The 21,972-nt window shown below is 35.3% G+C and overlaps 1 protein-coding gene across 1 annotated transcript in view; it reads left to right on the forward strand.

Annotated features, from left to right (window-relative positions):
• Positions 1-21,972, forward strand: part of LOC137587047 (serine-rich adhesin for platelets) — a 56,972-nt gene that overhangs the window by 25,449 nt on the left and 9,551 nt on the right. The window lies entirely within an intron of this gene.

Below are 21,972 nucleotides of genomic sequence, written 5' to 3' on the forward strand. Positions count from 1 at the left end.
ATGACGCCGGCCGGCTAGATCCTGTTTAATGGAGGCGACGGCGTTGGCGATGGCTACGGCGACAGAGGCAAAGTAAAACGAATGCAAAAACTATGCCGGAAATACGTGCTTAGCATGCAAACGCATGGCAACAACAACAACAACAACAACGGGAGACGGATGAACAGACATGGCAGACATGACAGACGAAACGAATGGTTAGACAACGATGCCTGTGCATCCAATACACACACACACACACACAGAGAGAGACAAACAGGCATACACACACACAGACACATGAGGCACATAAACCGCTTAACAATGCCACTTCCGTTTTTGGCATGCGGTTTACCCTCTCATCGCTTGGGTACTCACATCGCACAGTGGTTACTAATTTACCAATTTGCCATGTGATACCTTACAATTAAGTAATAGAAATAATGATTAATAATAAGTTTCAAATTGCATTGAAAAAGAAGCTTTCTCTAACTCTAACACAGAGAATTTGATGGCTCAGTGAAGATTCAAAGTATAATACAGATATTCTCAAGTTCAAGATGACATTTCACTGGAAGTTCACGAGGGATAATACAAAGGATTGTGGATTAACATATAGTTATTTTATAGAGATCTGCAGCGGATCCTCCAATAGAAAAAACGAAGATTTTGTTACCACTGAGACTGGTAAAGTTCGATTTTGTCCAATCAACATTAAGGGCCACTGTTCTCCATATGGCTTAAATAGAGTTTCCTGAGAAATACCTTAAAGTTGGAAAAGATTATATACAAGATCACGATATTTAAGGATTATATTCAAATGATTACTGTACCACTGTGGGGAAAAAGAGAATCAACAGAAGCTTTCATGGTTAGACATCAGTTGGTTTATGTTGTTGTTCAGGCCAATTGTTACTCCGTGCTGCTGTTGTTGTTGCTGGATTGTGCTTACGTTTTTTTTTTTTTCTGTTCTGTTGTTGCATTGTATAGACAGACTAAGAGGGGGAGACAGCGAGAGATAGATAGAGGAGTCGGAATGAGAGAGTCTCTGGCTACATTTGGGCAACATTTTCAACATTTTGCACCAAGTCGAGTCTAGGAGCCTTCAGCATCATCCTTATTGTTGTCGTTGTTGTTGCTGCTGCTGTAGTTATCGTTGTTATTGTTATTGTTTTTGCAGTTGCAGTCGTTGCTGTCCTTGTCGTTGTCGTCATCATCAGAGTAGTTAGTTTAGTTTACAATTTTTGAGTTTGTTTTCCATTGTTATTTGACTAGGCATGCATCTATGCATGTCTCCGTCTCTGTCTCCTCCTCCTCTTTCTCTGTCTGTCTGTCTCTTTCGCTTTCTCTATATATGATGATGCAGTCCTCTTGCAGACTTGTGGCTTGTGCGCCTCATAAATAACCATATCTCGTTTAGACGTTTGATGTCAAAATGAAATTATTTCAATTACATTAGTAACTGAAACGACAGCCAAGCAGCATCAGCAGCAGCATCAGCACACAGAATGGAACTGAAAACAGAAACAGCATCTGGTAGATAACATTATTCTTGATCCTTATTCATTTTGCCATATGCTCTTGCCCCAAATTATCCTTCTTCGTTCCCCCATTAAGTTAGTTGGCAATATTATTTGCACTTGGCAAATTTTCCTATTACTTTTTTTGTTCTAATTGGCAATAATTTGTGGGATTATCAAATTTGCCACAAAAACATTAAAACTTTACAAGGATTATTTGCAAATTTTTAATCGATACAATAGCAGAAAATATTGAAAACAACTTTTAGTCACCTTTTAAGATAGTTAATTACATCTGTTAATTGACATCAACTGTTTCTTTGGAAACAAGTTTTTCTAACTTGGCTCGAATCTGCAACTTTCTGAATTGAATTTTCTGGTACTTTTAGTTAGTTTAAGTCGATTCTGCTTAGTTGAAGTTGGTTTTAGTTAGTTCTGTTAGTATTTAGGATATGTATGTGAGTTATTTTAAGAGATCTACTTGAAATATTTTATGGAAAAATTTGTTGTTTTCAGTTTTAAGTTGTCTACATTTTTGTATGTTCTTTTCCCTCCGCTCTCCCCCGTCTACCACTTCGTTTCCTTTGGTTTGGCATGCAGCCTAATTGACTGTCATTGTTTTCCGTTCTGCTCTAGTTATTTATTCATTCACTTTAACGTTTTGAGAAATATTTCACTTTCACTCCTCTGTTTCTCTCTAAAACTGGGAGAAAATACTAAAAAAAAAAGAAACCCCAAAAAAGAAAATAGAAATAAACAAATAAAGGAAATAAAAGTTTTAGCTCAATTTGTGTTTGTTTTATAGAGAAATGGAAGTGTTATTCAGGTTGATGGATGGATTTTGATTTGTTTTAACTCGGTGGTGGGCAAAATTGTTTAAGAATTTATTATGCCCTTGGAATATTTGATTTGTGCTTTGTCACATTTGCCATTCCATCTTTCTATTCTGTGTTTCTCTAACTCACTTTTTCGTCTTTTGTGTGTGTGTGTGTGGCTTATTTTTTTTATTTTTGTATATTGTCATTCATTTCATGGACAGCTTTGAAATGGGATGGGATACAAAAAAGTGAGTAAGCGAGTCAGTCAGTTTTATTGTCATCCGGCTTGTGGTCGCTCGTTTTGGATGAAATTTTCAAGTTATAAATCTTAAATGCAATTTTCGTTATTGTGTGGGCCAAGCAAAAGTTTTTGGTTTCAGTCGGGTTTCAAAGCTAAATGTTTAATGAACAAATATTTGTACCAAAATTAACGTCAACCTTCAGGTGGCACATTTTCTGTTTGTGCATCTGCAATGGCCACTTTGTGTGTGTGTGTGTGTGTGTGTGTACAATAGCTTGAAGCTGCCAGGCATAAGTCGGTGAATTTATCGTTCAGAAGATTGTAAACAATTTAGAAATTAAGTTATTAATATGTTGTGAGCAAAGTCAATTATGTGAAACAAAGAATATCAGATTGCATATAAGTGGCTTTTGCATTTTCATGTGCCCCGAAAAAGTATGCTATATAAATTCATATCATATCACCACTAACCATAGAACACATAGATGGGACAAACTCATATTTTTTTGATTGCAAACGCTAGCCTAGTCATGGAACCCCAGAGAACTTCGGGAAAACCCGAACGCTCGTACTCTCAATGAGAGCGTAAAGTGGGGAGATGGCCAAGCAGCTACGAAAATAATTTAGTGTAGCACAGACTACAGAACGATGAAGGCAGGCCTATGTCGCTTATGATTTCGTTCTGTCTATGTATGTGTACACTCGTCGGTACATGCTCAGGCTTCGTAGTGTGTGTGTGACGTGAAGTTGTACAACATCGCATTTCAATAGCTCGCTCGACCAAAATTTTTAATTTTCGACAATGCGAATAGGATATGCCCCTGTTGAAAGAATATCAAGAAATATTGGCATCAGCTTTGAATGTATCCAGGTGGCTGTTCCGATTGAGTGTTCGCTTGGCGATCGGAATATCCCTGGTTCGAATCCCAACTCGATTATCGTTAATAAAGGTTTTTTTGTTTATTTTTTTTTTTTTTTTTTATTTATTTCTTTTTTTTTTTTTTTTCTTTTTGTTTATTTTTATTTTTTTGAAGTCTTAAGGGGTTATCCTAATAATAATATAAATGTTTGTTGGTTTTTGTTGTTTTTTTTTTTGTTTTATTTTTATTTTTATATAAATAAAAAAAAATAGACAAAAAACCTTTATTAACGATAATCGAGTTGGGATTCGAACCAGGGATATTCCGATCGCCAAGCGAACACTCAATCGGAACAGCCACCTGGATACATTCAAAGCTGATGCCAATATTTCTTGATATTCTTTCAACAGGGGCATATCCTATTCGCATTGTCGAAAATTAAAAATTTTGGTCGAGCGAGCTATTGAAATGCGATGTTGTACAACTTCACGTCACACACACACTACGAAGCCTGAGCATGTACCGACGAGTGTACACATACATAGACAGAACGAAATCACAAGCGACATAGGCCTGCCTTCATCGTTCTGTAGTCTGTGCTACACTAAATTATTTTCGTATCTGCTTGGCCCTCTCCCCACTTTACGCTCTCATTGAGAGTACGAGCGTTCGGGTTTTCCCGAAGTTCTCTGGGGTTCCATGACTAGGCTAGCGTTTGCAATCAAAAAAACATGAGTTTGTCCCATCTATGTGTTCTATGGTTAGTGATATCACTGTGCATTGAGTTCACAGATATTTCAAATGATTCGCATACAAATTGAGCATAGATACAGATATATTACAGTTGATAAAACGCTTTGATACAATCTGTACGTGGCGAATGGTCAAAGGCCTAGCCGAACGGACGTTAGTTCGTATACATGACATGTGTTATGTCATTAATTGGATTGCCGCAATGCTGTTGACTTACGGTGGCGTTCACTCAACTAGATACCGCGAATAGCTACACACACAAAGACAAACACACACACACACACACACACTCGTACACCTGGCCATAATTTGCGTTTAATTATCCCAAGGATATGCATACATACATACATATATGTATGTAACCAGTAACTTCTAATCCAAAGAGCCAAAGATAGTCGGGGCACAACCTTATAGACTGGGCAATGAATGAATGACAAGGGAGAAGAAAGAGAGCGAATGGTGGGCCGGCTTTGAAGCCATTTGCCAGGACTTTACAGTTGTTTACAGTTTGCAATTTACAGCAGTGGTTAATGTGAAACAAGTGTTGCATGGCAAATATTTGCAAGGAGTCGCACCACGTTGGGGCAGCTGTAGGAGCACATACACATACATACATATGCGTGTGTGTCTGTGTTTGTTTGTATTTATTTGGTTTCTTATTTGCCACTTTTACTCTCTTCCACTCTCCTTCTTTCTATCTACATCATCTACCTCTAACTTGCAGTTTGACACTACTTTCCATTTTTGTAATTGCTAAAAATTTCATGTATTGTAAATTTGTGGTGACGTTGAATTTTTGCGGTTCTCCGGAGAAAGAGAGGAAGAGAGAGAGAGAATTTGTGGTAATTGCGGTTTGTCTAGTGTTTGACTTTGATTTCGTCTGGTCAAAACTAATTTTCTTTATTTACTTACCAAAAAAGTAGGCAACACTTTTTGATCAAGGCAACAAATTTACAATCTTTCAATATTTATTAAAAATTTCGCTTGATTTAAGCAATAAATCGCTTCAGTCCTTACGCCTCTGTTTTTTTGCATTATTTGTTTTGATTCTTTCTTTCTTTTTGGGGATTTTCTCGCTTTTTTTCATGTTGGTTTTGATTTTAGATTTTGCCCTCTTGTTGTTGCTGTTGTTGCTGGTTGTTGTTTCACCCGTGACACAGAAAAAAATGTGGGGGAAAAAGTCAAGAAAAAACCGAAACTTACACAGACACACACTCTCACTCACACACCTGTATGTGTGTGTGTATGTGAAAGTGTGTTCGTGTAACACGTAAAAGGACTTAAAATAGAAGGTGTGCATAACTAAATAAATTCTATCAGCAGCAGAACATGTGGAACAGGCCTCCCAAGTGGAACACCACACACACACACACACACACACACACTTACACATACATATACACCCATGCACTATTCTGCCAGCGACACTAGACGACGATGGAAGATATGGCATAAAAGGTGGGGAAGAAGAATAAAAAAAAAAATTATAAAAAAAATTGTGTTAAGCGTTGATTCTTTTGTTCTTGGCATTTCTCTTGTACTCTCTCTCTCTCTCTCTCTCTTTCTCTTGTGCTTCTGTCTCGCTCTAGTTACAGCAGAACAAACAAAATACACCCTTTCATTTGGCGCCAGTTACTTTACTGCCTAGTGGCATGCATGTCTTAGACGTAGCAGCAGCCGCCTACTTTCTACTTCTTGGTAGCTCCTTGTGCAAGCGACTTTTTTGTTGCCTGCTTACTCCATTTACCCCCCTCCCAGCCCAACATGCTGCAAATTTGTGCTACTTTGTCTTTTGTATTCACTTTGGCAACGAAACCAAAGGCAAAAAACTATGACTAAATTGCAGTCGCCTAAAATATTTCAAGCAAACGCAAAGTTTACTTCTACTTCAACGTCATCGTCGTTGCAGCAGTAGCAACGAAAATAATAATAATAATAACAATAATAATAGAAGTACTTAATAAAACAAAGACACTTTTGTGGAGGAGTATCCGTCTTTGTATGTAGTAGTTTTTGCATATGCATGGAACAAACTCCTTTTTAAGCCCCTCCTTTCCACACACACACACACACACACACCTCTCTTGTCACTTTAGTTTCGCGATGCTTCGTTTGCCCCATGCCCCATTTATAGTGTTGCCAAATGCCATGAACATTGTCGTGCCAACGTCGAGAAAATGCAAATTATGTACAAATACATACACGAAATTGCGGTTTTGCCACTACATTTCATCATGATTCGTTTTCTACTCTGAGGTCATGTTCCTTTTTCCTTTACATATATGTGATTTAGATGGGGTTATATGAGATTTAGTTGTACATTATATTAGGTTAGCTTAACTTACATGACATCTGTACGTTTTTGTGTGTCAAATCGGCGAACTTTTTTTTTGTTTAGTTTAGTTAAATTAAAGTGAAAAATTTAAGAAAAATTCACAATTAAATTGCTTTTATTGCCAGTGCTTGCCAGTGTTATAAGCTTACTAAAGTAAAATTAGTGTTGGTTAATCGTTTAAGTGCAACATTTTCAACTAGTTTGCTTCATACATATTTCGCCTTAGTTCAGTAAGTATGCGTCTTTATTCTACAAGGTCTTATAAGGTCTTAGCTACATATATGTATGTATTTAAACCATATATATAAAATATTATCAAAGATTGATTTGATTTTTTTGCTGCATAATCCAAATAAGTTTCTCTCTCGGAAAGGGTCATTTAAGTTGCATGAAGGCACATAAAGCGATCTATCTATCAATGAGGGATGACTTTTTGCCATTTTTGTGAGACCGTAAAGTATAAAAAGACAGAGAGAGCAAACCTAACCTCAACAAAGTTAACCCGCAACGACGCGAAGTAGACGATAACGACGAGTCAAAAGCCAGAAGCTGGCTATTAGCATAGTTCTTTTACACTTTTTTTTTTTTTTTTTTTTTGTTTTGGCATTGCGAGTTGTTTGCCTTGCCTTGCCTTGCCTTGTTCGTACTTTTGCAGAGTGTAAGCCCCTAAGGATGGGCTCCTTTCAACATTGTAGTGCAATATAATGGCAAAGGCAAAAATCCCTTTTGCACTCTCTTTCTCTAAAAACGCCTCCAATTTCTTCTCTGCTTTCTCTGTCCTTGCCTTTATTTTTCCCTTGCCAGAGCGGGCTGTGTCTTGTTTCTGGTTGTCTGGGCTCTAGTTTCATGCCAAATTGTTATGCAAAATCTGCATAATACATTATGTAATTATGAACGTGACAAAAGTATTTCTATTCCTATTCCAATTTCTCTCTCTCTCTCTCTCTCTCTGTCTCTCTTTCGCTCTATGAGCTTGCCAGTTATTCTGGCTCAACATGGCGTATGCGCATTATTCACTTTTTGCATTTACTTTAGATAAACAACATTTAATTAGTTTTTGCGTATCATCAAACAAGTATATACCGGATATCCTGGCTTCTGGCTTGTAGGTCCTTTCGCTCGACTCCTGTTTCCTTGTTGCCACAATCTATTATTATTGTCATTATTTAAAGAGCCATTGCCATTGCCTCATGAAATCCAAAACACACAACATTTACAACAAATTATTTCACACCATTTGATATGTTTAATTTCAATTCGATACGATGAAATATAGTCAATTAATTATAATTTATATCCAATGCAAATACACAAACACACACACATGCAGACACACACACATAGACATATTCAGTCATCAGAATATGTGAACGACTGAAAGGCGAGCAAACATACAAACTTTTGATAAAATGCTCCGATTTGTGAATTTTTAGTTAATTAATTAATTAAATTGCCCCACTAGTCCGCCTGGTTAGCAAGGTAATATTAAATAGACAAATATTTGCAACAATTTGCAGCCATTTGGGCATACATTCTTTGCTCATTAGCTTTGTTTTCATAACAGAAATCCATTACTCTGGGTTTGGGCCATTCCTTGCTCCCAATAGTATGCTATATAAATGCATATCGACTCGACCAATCAATAAAAGTTATACCAACTCAAAAATATTAGGATATTCAAAATAATTTATAGTGTTTTCATCAGTTTGTTGTGTGTTTGTTGTTAAAATTCACCGCGGTTTTGCTGAGCAAATGTTTATAAACAAAGTTTATCTTGTTTGGCCAATAAAAAAACAAAACAAACTCTAAAATTGATTAGTGTTGAATTTTAAATTGATTGCATTACTAATTTATGCTTTTTAATTGCTAATTAATGCAAAATTTACAGAAAATACCATTATACACACTCACACACACACACACAGACATGGAGAGAATCTCTCTGGACTTATAATTAGCGGTCAAATTTACGGTTTTTCAGCGTTTGTCAACACTGCCGCTTGAGGCGTGTATTGGTGGCAAATGGGGGCGTGGTTGTTGAAAACAATGGACGCCCCAGCAATTTGCATAAACAAATACGCCTAGCGGCCATAAAGACACTGACAGAGAGAGAGAGAGAGACACAGAGAGAGCATGGGAATTGAGAATGAGCCGAGTGAACGGAAGGATGAAGTGAAATGCAATCCGTGGCCCGAAAACGCTTAACTTTCTAAAGGTTTACAAAGGCCAGTTCATTTTAATGAGCATGTGTGCGTGTTAGTGTGTGTGTGTGTTTAATGAGCCGTTATTTATTGCCATGGCATTTTAATTTATGTGGGCAACAAATTAGTTAGCTACCGAGTTTGGCCTAATGCTATTTGCTGCGCTTAAACCGTTTCGTTGTTTAAAAATTAAAAGCCAAAGTGAAGCGAACAATAAGAAGAAGAAACAAAGCAGAATTGAAAGTTGTACAGCAAAGCAAGGAATAAAAAATGTGGTTACTTTGCCCCCCAAAAGTATGCAACAGCTAAACAAATTGTCTATAAGTAATATTTTGCATGGTCAAAGCATTGTTCATTTACAGGAAATTACAAAAATTCAGTTTATTTATTTAAAGAAAGCGAATTGAATTATTTTGTGCGTCATTTTTAAAATTTAAAAAGGGATTTAGAAACCGTTTCGTCTATTTCATTTAAGGATTTGTTTATTAAATAAGTTTAATTGGCCAGTAAACAAAAACCAATTTGGTTTTCATTTCTGCTAATTAACTTTGACCAAAGTTAATTTGGCATTAAAAGTTTTCAACCAAAAGTGTCCAAACAGTCTGGAAGTGAACATGAAATCAACCAGGTCCAACTAAGTAGTTGAAAGAGTGTATGACGTATTATTGACTGACATGATGGGAAAGTTTCTGACAGGTTAATACATATACATATACATACATATACATACATATGTATGTATACACAGAGAATGGCTTAAACATGGCCTCCTTGTCTATAAAACTAACTTAAAAACAATCATTCTTAACGAATGATGAAATTCAAAATACCTAATTAAAATATCTCTCAGAGTACGCAAAATGTTTGTTAATGTGCATATAAGTATTTATCTATCTAACTCTATAGTTAAATACCGAATGAAAGCATTTATCTTTATGTTTAATGAATATGCAAGCTACCAACAACTTTAGTGCTAAAACTAATTGCTGAAAACTCTCTGTGTTTGCCTTTGTGTGTGTGCGTGTGTTGCGAGTGCCTGTCAGAACATAAATTAAAATGTTAGCTAAAAAGTTTTTATCCGCTAAAATGGCACAACAGCCAAAAAGAAGTGAGAAACAGAGCCAGAGAATCATAAATGAGAATTGTGTATATATGTGTGTATATATTATGCTCTACCATGTATGGCAGTGTAAATGACACTTAACACAATTAAATAAGCATTTAAAGTTACACACTCATACATACATACATACATATTTACATCCTCAGCAAGGGGGAAAATGACTTAAGTGCACTATGCCCAATTGCCCCACACACACACACACACACACACACACACTCATACAGTGAAAAGCAGAGAGACACCCAAACAGAGACTCAGTTACCAGTTACCAACTCTTAATATACAAAATGATTGATGTGCCCTAAAAGTATGCTATGCGAAATAAAGAGAAAAACCATTTAATGCAAATCCTAGCGACTAGTAAATGAGTTAAATATTAATATAGCATAACAAATTATCTATGTACATATGTAAGGACAATCTAACAATAAGCAAATTTAACAGAATTTCACAATTTTCAAGGCGGTTTCGGTCTCAAATTTCAAGAAGATATCAGGTGAACTAAAACAAGATCTTAGGAGAAGTTTAGAAAATAATGATTATATGTAAATGTAAGCACTTTCAATTCGTTGTTTGCCCCACCCATATATTTTATGATCGTTAAATTATAACTGAAGCTTAAGTTGACGCCATGTTTGCGGAAGCTTTTCATAGCCTTCCATTTGTAGGAAACATGCACACTGGTACCAAAACAAACACAACCAACACACACACACAAAGAGTAAGAGAGAGGTAGAGAGACTCCACAATTGCAACAACAATGAAAATGTGTCTCTGTGTGTGTGTGTGGGGGGTGGGGTGGGTTGGCAAATGGAGATGGGAATGAGAATTGGCTGGGAATAAGTGTGTGGCCAGTTAAAGATTTATGCGCTCGTTAAGGGCAGTTTCATGCTGGTTTTTATGTGTCATGTGGTATGCCTTGCTTCGACTGTTGCTTCTGCGTTTCTTCTTGTTGTTGTTATTGTGTTTGATGTCATGCAAAATTCAGCACAAAGTACATACACAAACAATCATCAAAAATGTGTAAGAAACTTTCGAGTCAAATGTATTAGTAAACACACTTAAAATTAAACAATAAACCTTTACCCAACATTTTGCATGCCTCTGGACTGAATAATTCTAATAAGAATTCTGATATTTAAATAGGTTTAGAAAAAAAAAACTATCAAGTTTCTATTCAATAATCACGTTTATATATCGTTATCTTGAGGGCAGCAAAACAGAAAACCAAATTTCAATTTTCTTACAAAAATAAAATATTGTGAATTTGTCTTTAAATACGATGTTTATGTTGTTGTTGTTGTATATGCTTTTCAATGGGGCACAAACTTTGTTGTGACATTTGATACTCTCCTCCCTCTCGCAAGAGAAAAAACCCGCGTCCAAACATACCTTTTCTTTGTTAACACCGAGAAAGAGCGAGAGAGAGAAAAAAAAGAAGAAAAATTACGGTAGGTTTTTGGTAACATGCCCCAAGAAAAACCAAATAAATGGCTTGTATAAAAACGTAAATAAGCAACGACACACAAACACATACACAACATGGGGGGGGTGGGGAGGAGAAAAAGTGTGGGAAAATGGAAAAGGGAAAAGCCATGGCAAAAGCCAAGCGCCAAAAACTGCTGAAAACTCTCGGCAAACATTTTATGGCCACTTTTGGCTTATTTTCTGCTCCACACATATACATATAACCCATATGTATATGTATACATACATACATATATGTATATACATATGTATGTATGTATGTACATGGATATATTGAGACATTGTTGTTCATACTTGAACTTCTTACCGCTTACTACCTTGCACAAGCGACCCCCTCTAGTTCCATCCAACAGCCCTACTGTGGCCCAAGCAATAACTGTTGACAATCTTTGGCAACTTTTGTTCACCCGAGATTCTTGGCTGAAGCTTTTCTTGCCTCTAGCCACACTCTCCACTTTGCTCTTGGTCTTCATCGTCATCTTCGTCTGCGTCTTCATTTTCATCACGCACATCCAACGGAAATCGATCTCATCACTTATGCAAAATGTGACGCAGTTAGTTGTGAAAATTTTTACACGTACAGACACACACACACACACACAAGAGAGAGAGAGAGAGCCCGAAAAGCAAGTGCAACATTATTACAAAGCAAAAAAGAAAATATATATGTATAAGGAAACGAAAAATAAATGAAACTTGGTCGCTGCTGCAATACTTTCTATATAACTACAATACATACACACACACATACATACACAGACACATACATGTATGCAAAATGCAAAACTTTTAAATTATGACATGAGAAAAGTGTAAAGATTTGCCATGCATTTTCCTTTGAACAATTTTGATAATAAAAATAATATGAAAATTTAACACATTCAAGCAATAAATTATTTTCGTGACGTAATAATTATAATTAAGACTTTGCACGACAAATGTAATATCCTACAAGTACTTGAACCAGTTGAGAATTACAACTTGAGCAGAGTTTACAACTCGAAAATCATTTCAATGGAACTAATAGCCATTCCTGAAGGTAGTTTCACCTCTATAATCCACTTCTTGGCAGTTTTCCCTAACATTTTAGTATTTTCCAATGAAAGATGGAAAAAAGTGCCCCCTAAAGTATGCAGCGGACTGTTAAAAATGGTTGAAAAACCAATGGATTTGCTTCGAGCCTTTAACTACAACTTTTTCTCAATTGTTTATCATTGGAGCACAATAATTACTATTATTAATCAAGAAGTATAACTGTCTGTAAGATAAAGTCATATTGAATTCAACTTTAAGCAACTTAGATCCCATAGCATGCATATTTATCAGGAGAATCAGTCAAACTTCCATCATATTTTAAATATTCATGTTCAGCTTGAACAAATGACAGCGAATGCAAAAAGAAAACAAAAAAAAAAAAAAAAAAACAGCAAATAAAGACCGAAACAAAGAAAAGTAATGTAAAGAAAGGCAGGTGAAGCAAAAAATATACCCAAGATACTGTTCCACGTTGTACATAGTGTCGCCAAGGTAAGCGTTACAGTCCCCAGTTGATGCGATAAAAGTGCAACCAATGACCTAAGCCCCCTGCCTCCTCTCCTCACCCACCCACCCTCTTTCCCTTCCTTGCCTCCTATGCCATGGCATGCTTCTCTGTCGGTCTGTCTGTCTGCCTTACTTGCTGCCAGTTTGGATATATGACAAAAAAAAAAAAAAAAAAAAAGACGCAAACTTAAAGTACACACACACACACACAGTGGTGTGTGCCTGCTGCTATTTTGCTTCCTCATCATTGTCAGTCAGCCACGCCCATTGCCTGCCTCTGCCTCCCAGTGACTATGTTTTGCGTCTGAGTTGCTTTTATTTTTGTGAAATTGTATGCAAGATTTATTAAGATTTAAAAGCTTTTATGTGTGTCGCTGTCAATTGAGATGCTTGCTGACGAACATCCACCCGCCCCCACCTCCCAAAAATACCTCTCCACCCCCACACACACACACACACACACACACCCATACTCATCTATATGTATACAACACCGACAGTTATGTTAGCCAATTTAGATATCGTTGTAATGACAGAAATTTAATTAAAAATATTTTCCTTATATAACATTTTCCATACTAAGTTGTGCGAGGGTCATTTAATAAGTAGGTCACACCATTCCAACACACATAAACTTGCTAACTAAGAATTGTCTCTCAAGTTCGATGTCCTTTGAACGATCTCCATTCACTCCTCAAATGTTGTTCAATTCGTTTTTCTTACTGATTCTTTGAATATTGTATGAGTATTGAATTTTCAACTATTTTAGACTGAGTTGAGTCTCTAACGAATTCCTCCAATTACCGACTGAATACCCTTTTGTAGGTATTCAAATGGAAATCTACCATTATGTCCATTCTGTCCATGCATTTGATGGCAATTGTTATCGTTTGTTGTCGCAGCTGCTGTTTCAATGCTTAGCTTCTTTCTATCTGCCACTTTCTATCTCTCCGTTATGGCCATTTGTTCATTGTGCTATTTATTTATATGTGTATATCTGATATTAGTTTTGATTGTCGCACACAATGCGTACACATTAAACTGAAATTGTAATCCTGTCAATAACCAATATTTAAGATTGTCATGAACGTTTCCATTTATGTTTCTTTTCCATGAAAGTCGTCCCATCAATTTAAATTGGTATTAGGTTTTAAACTATTAAATTTCTATTCAAAACACAAATAAGATTCAAATAAGATAAAAGATTCAACAACAAGCAATCAAGCAAATGGGATTTAAAACCAAAAAGGATTACATTTGAAATTATTGTACAAGCTGTAGAAATAAATCTTAAGAGACTTATAGAAACATAATCATATTAACTTTTAAAATGCTTTCAAATTGTTCAAGAAAAGGAGTTGAGTTGGCTGTGGCGAAGGAAGGAAATTTTCTCCCCCCCATAAGCCACGATATGCCCCCATTTAGCTACGCCACTGGCTTTTGATTGGGTAATTAGATGTGTTTTGTGTTGCATTCCTTTGGGGGCACCTCAAACAATTGCCATTCCATACATACATACATGCATAAGTGCATGGCTTTTATTTCCTGGTCAATTAATTCAGCCAGATGAATAATAAAATTAATAACAAATATAAATTTATTTGTTAGATAAATTTATTGTAATTCTTCACAGAATTTGCTCCAACTCAAACAGGCTCCACCTCATGAAGAGAATCGTGATGAAATGACCTGATAAACATAAATTTATGTTTATGTTTATGTATGTAGATTGTTTTTTGTTTATGTTTTTTATGACTTTTTCACAATGTTTGTCATTAAATTGTTTCTGGCAATTAAATATTTAAATTATGTTTCATATATGAAGTAAAAATATATATACGATGAGAGGAGTTTTTCATCTGGATCAAGGATATTTAGCTTAACGCGCTTTTGTTTTGTTGTTTCTCTTCTTCTTGAGTTTTTGAGTGAGGTCAAAGTTGAGTAATTTGTTTGCCTCATTTTGAAAATATATTTAAATTATTCAGTGGGCAAAATTCAACGTCATCATCATTTACATTGAAAGCGTAGCTACTTGAGATTTATATCCTGGCCACAAGAGTGGTGCCTGTGTGTGTGTGTGTGTGACCCATATTACACGCAATGACCCGCACATTTGACGCCTATCAACAAATGTTTCGCTTGCTTATACCATATGCAACAATATTTGAAATTTGTCATTGTGGTTGCATAATTGAAATATTAAATATTTAAAATGTAACGGTTTACCTGGTCAAATCCATATACAAATAACGCCACACCTAAGTATATATACAATATGTTTGCCCTTTTGGTAGTTAATATGCATAACTGTACTTTAGTTGGTTAGTTAAATATTCATTGTGTCGTTTTTAGAAGGCAATGTCATTTAAAATTTTAAAGAATTTTCCACAATTAGATGAGAATTAAGATAAATGATACCCCCAAAAGTATGCAACAGACCATCAAGGAAGTAGAATCTAATGCTTGTCCTTGTTTTTCGAGACAAGTTCTTAAACGTTGACAGAGATTGTTGAATATTGAAAATTTATGAAACATTTTCAATGAAATAGTATAATAATGTAAACAGAGAAAATAAACGCATAAAATAAACAAAATGAAATTCAATTAATGAATTATGCATTTTATTTGAGCATTTAAGCGCATTTAATAGAATCGTATGAAAAATTATGCACATAAATTAAGTGCGTTTAATGGGCAGCAGCAGCAGCAGCAGTAAAACTGAGAATTGGAACAATAACGATTAAAGCTACCGCAAAAACAAATTGCATATAGTTAATCAAAAAGCCAGAGAGGCATGTCCAATCCATCCCTGGGCCCATGGGCCAGGGTAAATGTGATGAAACGGAAGCGGAAATGACAATTGACACCATTTCTCTTGTAATGTAAAGGACATCTTGTTGCTGTAAACATCAGAATCGATTGATCAATTGCAAGTAATATATTAACTCTATATTGTAACTTGATTTTGTTTGGTCAACAATTTAAAATTCTCACTTGGCTTTCAATTAATTATGGTTAAATATTTTAAAAAATTGTCAAATTATGAAAAATTATGCACATTTGCGGTAAATGGAGGAAGGGAACTTTAGCAACAACTTTGGTCACACTTTCAGGCAGTGTTGCAAAACGATGAAACGATGATGGGCAATATTTTGTGCCACAAATTGAAAGAATTGATACTGAAAACAGATAACAGTTAACAGCATTGAATAACATGAATTGGAACGTGTAACAAAGGTTCAGAGCTGTCTGGCAAACTAATTTGCATGGCACGTGACTGTACCTGAATGCCATTTGTAATACTATGTATGTATGTATACCGTATTCTATGCAACATTCTCTGTAGTTTTTGGTTGTCGTTGCCACGTCGTGTTTGTTTGCAATTAACTTGGCCATTGTTGTTGTCATTCTTCTTCTACCATTTCTTTTTCGCTTACTTCTTTCAATTCCGTCGTTGTCGCTGTCGTCTTCTGGTACTTTTCGCAAAGTGTTGCTGTTGTTGGTGTTGTTATTCAGCGAAAAATAAGAGGAGAAGAGAAATTTCTATGCCACTTTACATTGGAAATGGCAATACCCACGCAGTGTGCTCAGTGCTACTTATTTTATTTGCTAATTGCAACACTCGAGACAGAGGACGGACGAGGACAAGTGCTTGACAAGTTTGTTGCAACAGACAACAGCAGCAGCAGCAGCAGAAGCAGAGGCAGAGTCTTCACAGCCTGCACAGGCTGCAACTGAGTCTAAGGCAGAGGATGAAAAACTTGCCCAACATGGGCAAACAAATTAAAAGTGACGCATTTTCTTCACTTCGTCTTGTTGTTGTCGTTCTCTTCGCCTACTTCTCATTCTTCTTGCTGTCCGCCCTTACCCCATCCACCTCTTCATTCTTCTTCTTAGGGTGCAGCCATTTTTTCCATTTTAGTTCCCTTCTTAATTTTTGCATTTTACACTTTCTTTTCCACTTGCCACTTGGCTTACGGGCAAAAGGAACAAAAAAAAGAAAAACGAACTTAAAAATAAGAATGCGAGATGCAGCCAAAAGAAAGTGGCATCCATGGGAAGGGTAAGTCGGAAAAAGTGTGTGGGGCATTACGTAAATAAAAAACAAAACACTTGACTGCACTTTTCCTGCAGAGCTGTAGGCGTGGCAATAACCCATATAAAGCGAAAGCGACATTTGCTGTTCTTGGCCTGAACAAATTGCATAAATTGAGAATACAAATGCCAAAACGAACTGAGGCCAACTGACACATAATCGATTGAAAAACCGCTGGCCACAAATAACAACTTGGGTCCGAAATTTCTTTTACTTTATTTTGTGTAAGGCCAATTAAGCTTCTTCTCGGATTCATGCCGATCAAACTTCTATAACATGTACTTTTGATATCCTACAGGATGATTTATTTAATTTTATGACTCTTTTATATAGTGTAAATATTGTTAAAGTTCAATAAATATGCAAGTTGGAAAATTTAAGAGCCTTTTTTTTTTTTGCCCACTTCACTTTCTCATATTTTGTTGTTGTTGTTGTTATTGGTTGCTCTCAACTCATGAACATAGCACTTATGCCGCATGACCGTGGTTTGCACATGCATTCAACTGCCCCCGCAGCCCCCAACCCCACAAAACCCATCCACATCGCCGTCTCCGTCTCTGTCTCCCTCCATCACCGCGCCTTCCAATTTATCCATCCTCTGCATAACCTCACGTTTTCTCCAACCGACCTCATTCAACATGCCCACATTGCTGGCAGGGTAACCAAATGCGGCCACTTCCACTTACGCAGATTACAATCTGTTTTTATGGGCCAACCTCGTTTCCACCTTTCCAACTTCTTCTCTTTTTCTTTTCACACAGATGAAGAGAACTCCGCGGCTCCATCATCATATCCTTGAGGCAATATTTGGTTTCGCTCTATCGCTTCCAACGTTGCAAACTGAAAAAATATGTTTAATCATATACACCACCCTCATGTACATACATATGTGTGGGCAATGCAATTTTTGGGGGCGTGGCAACAAGTGTCTTACGGTGCAATAATATTTATTCATGCATTGCTTGTTTTCTCGCCACACAGAGTTGTGTCGTGTCGTTAAGCATTAGCATTACTTTGTCATTAGCATTGAAAAAAAAAAACAACAATAAAATTACGAAAAATCAACGAAAAGTTGGTAAACATTAGAAAATAGGGAGAAAAATTCCCATTTTTTTAAATTTTTTAATTATTCTTAATTTTTTGAAAAAAAATCCTAATTTATGTTAATTTTATGTTATTTTTCTTTAACTTTTTCTATTTTTTGTTAATTTTTCATAAATTTTTCTTAATTTTTTTTTAATTATTCTTAATTTTTCCCAATTTTTGCTAATTTTTAAATTTATTCCTAATTTTTTCTTATTTTTTAAATTTTTTTCCTAATTTTTGTTAATTATTTGTTATTTTTTTAAGGTTTTCTTAATTTGGTTTTAATTATTCTTAATTTATTCTGATTTTTGAAATTTTTTTTTAATTTTTCCATAATTTTTGTAAATTTTTTAAATTGTTCTTAATTGGTTCTTAATTTTTTCTAATTTTTTTCTATTTTTTAAAAAATTTATTTTAATTTTGCTTGAATTAAAAATTTTATAATTATAATGCTAATGAAATTGTGTGACCAATGCATTATAAAAGTAATGCATAAGGAATGACTGCACAAATTCGAAATTGTCAATAAAAAATAATAATGCAATAAAAATTATAATTCACTCACCTGATGACCTCCGAAAGTTCGACCTCACTGAGCAATGCAGCTCCAACCACTGATGCGTCCCCCCTCAGTTGCAGCTTTATATATAGGCGACGAGAGCCAAGCATTGAGAGAAGTGAGCGAGAGCAGTTCTCCCGATCAGCAACTGAGTGTGTGAGTGACAGTGCAGTTTAGTGGGAGAGCATTTCTCTCGCGTTTTGCCATCGCTGAGCCTATAAAAGCAGCTGCAACTGAGGGGGGACGCATCAGTGGATGGAGCTGCATTGCTCAGTGAGGTCGAACTTTCGGAACTTTAAGAACCAATTAAAAACAATTTAAAAAATTACAAAAAATTTACAAAAATTAGGAAAAATTCAAAAAATTTACAAAAATCAGGATAAATTAAGAATAATTAAAACAAAATTAAGAAAAATTTTAAAAATTACCAAAAATTAACAAATAATTAACAAAAATTAGGAAAAAATTAGAAATAAATTTAAAAATTAGCAAAAATTAGGAAAAATTAAGAATAATTAAACACAAAATTAAGAAAAATTAACAAAAATTAGAAAAAAAAATTAAGAAAAATTAACAAAAAATTAAGAATTTACTTAAATTACTATAATTTTTAATTTTTCATTAGCATTGTTTTTTTTCAATGCTAATCAAAAAGTAATGCTAATTCTTAACGGCACAACTCTGTTGTTTTATTTAAATTTTAATGTAAAACTAAATGATGATTTATATAATAATATATTTCTAAATATTTCTATAATATCCATGGAATTCAATCAGCATGTTACAATTTTCGACATATACAATTTTCTATACCTGATGACTAATAATAGTATATTACATTTGCTTTTTCTTCTTATCCGTAATCTACATAGAAAAGCAAATGTTTTTAAACTATTTATTTGCAATTTCATTTTCAATTTCAAACTTTGATTTTTAATCAAACCAAATGTCAGATGCAAAACATCTTAGTTTGGCAAATGATTTCAATCAATTGGTAAATGCTAATATTTATATAAACAGCTGAGTGTGTGTGTGTGTGTATGTGTGTATGTGTGTATGTGTATATATATAAGCATTAAACATTATAGTGACAAAAACAAAAAAGTCCTTAAAATGCAATGGGTATTTTGTTGCATGCAAATGATCTTTAAAATCGGCCCCAAATGCCATGGAAATGCGCTTAAAAGAACAGTGGAAGAGGGAGAGAGAAAGAACTAAGATAGTAGAGTGAAAGAAAGAGAGGAAATGAGAGTCAGCGTTGGCAACGTGACACATAAAGCCTTGAGCAAACATGCAACAAATGCGTAGATTTATTTCCAAAAATGCAAAAAAAAAAGACCAAAAGACCTAACAAAACCAAATCAAAAATACAAATCCAAACAGTTGCCCACATATACTAAGCCTTCTAATACAGGGTGCATTTTACAGTAAAGGGGTTTAGTTTAGAACGAAATTACAAAACATAGCATACTTTTTAGAGTGCAATCTATGAATATATTCCCATGAAGGAACAAAACGTCAATCATATATTTATGGTAAACTTCAATAAAGTTTCAAATATAAAATATTTAAATGCATTCAGCTATAAAAATTATATGTTTGAGATCGATAAATTACGTTTAGTCGGGATAAATCATTGATAACCGTCTAAAATTTTAAATGAACGAAATGTAAAGTAAAGGTCCTGTATAGGTTTCAAAATGTAACTTACGACTTAATGTATCTTTTATTGACACTCCTTTGCTTTCCTGTCGATCCAACTCCTATAAATGTTTTGAAAACATAAACAAATAACTTAAATATAAAGTTTCGTACTAATAGCTCAAAGATTGAGAGTTTAGTTCAAAGTATTTGATTGATTTCTCTGGAATTACAAAATCTATTGCCTACTTTTCAGCACTGATATTGCTCTCCTACTGCAAAACCCTTTCAATTACCATAGCTCATATGCAAACATTTGCAAAAAATATCAATTTTCTATTTGCTATTTATGGTTACATATTTACATAGGTACATGTACATAGATATTTGAACTGAGCATCTTTCCCATAGCCAATGGCGCACCCTGCACTTAATATCCACAGACAACGCAATGTGTCAACAAGTGCCTCTATACCATGCATGCCCAATTGGTTGGTCGTCTTTTGTTGTTTGGATTTGGTTCGTTTCGGTTTGGTTTTTTCGGACTGGTCATCATTCTGATGACTCTCAAAATCTGTCGAACATGTTAAGCAGCTTAAGTTTTTGTTCAACCATGGACTATGGGCGTTTTATGATTGCCAAAATTTTTGATGCGGGCAATATGCCATTGAATAGAGCATAGAGACTATGTATGTATGTATGTATGTGTGTGCATGTATGTATGTTTGCATGTTTGTATCATGGCCATTTTGCTAATTGCTTTAGCTGGGTACAAAATTGGTCTTGCAATTAGTGCACTTGAAGTGTGTGTAAGAGAGAGATGAATGCAGACTGAGGTGAACGTTAAGGATAAGCTTCTTGCCCTTTCTCTGTCCCTCTCTTCAATACTTGGCAAAAAATGAAGAGATGTAAGCATCTCTGACCTAGATTTATGCACATATATATGTACTTACAGATATGTATACATACATATATGCATAAAGCTACATACATATTTCAATCAACTGCCCAAAAATACTTTTCAATTCAATTGCCGAAATTGAGTGCCAATTGGTCAGGTTTGAGAAGGCATTTGAAAAGGCAAGCAAGGCAGGTGTTGTGTGCATGGTTGCATGTGTGTATGTGTGTGTGTAAATGAGTGACGCAAAATTTGAAAACCGAAAATAGCTATTCAAATGTCAAATCGTATGTCAGGATTTAGTATGCGGTAATTTGGTTTTCAAATGCATTCAAAACTTTCGATAGACAAACAATTCACATGGCAAATCGATTGTAGACGTTAGTCTAGATTAATCTTAATTCTTAATAGTTTTTAGACTTTAGTACATAGGTCGAGCATGACTTGCGTGAAATTTTAAACGGTTTTTAATCAAAGTGCACACACACACAGAGTCTGGAAAATGTTCATCAATGGGTGTCACAATCATCATCATCGTTCGTCGTCGTCGTCGTCATCATCAGTACCATAATTAACATCACTTCAAACTGCAATTTGGAGTGCATTGTTGACGTCATCAAGCTGTCTGTGCCCTTTTGCCATTCTACGCCGTCTGCTCGTGTCTGTTGTCCCTGCCGCCGGGTGTTGTCTGGAGTGTTAGTTGATGGGTGTCCAAGTTTTTGGGGGTGTTAATGTATCATCAGAGACATCATGGTGGTTTGATTTTCTCTCCTCTAGCTGCTATGTATGTAAATACATACATACATATATGTATGGTATGTCCTCCCATTCC

Source organism: Drosophila tropicalis, unplaced genomic scaffold (assembly GCF_018151085.1).
Source record: "Drosophila tropicalis isolate 14030-0801.00 unplaced genomic scaffold, ASM1815108v1 contig_158, whole genome shotgun sequence".
Lineage (NCBI taxonomy): Eukaryota > Metazoa > Arthropoda > Insecta > Diptera > Drosophilidae > Drosophila > Drosophila tropicalis.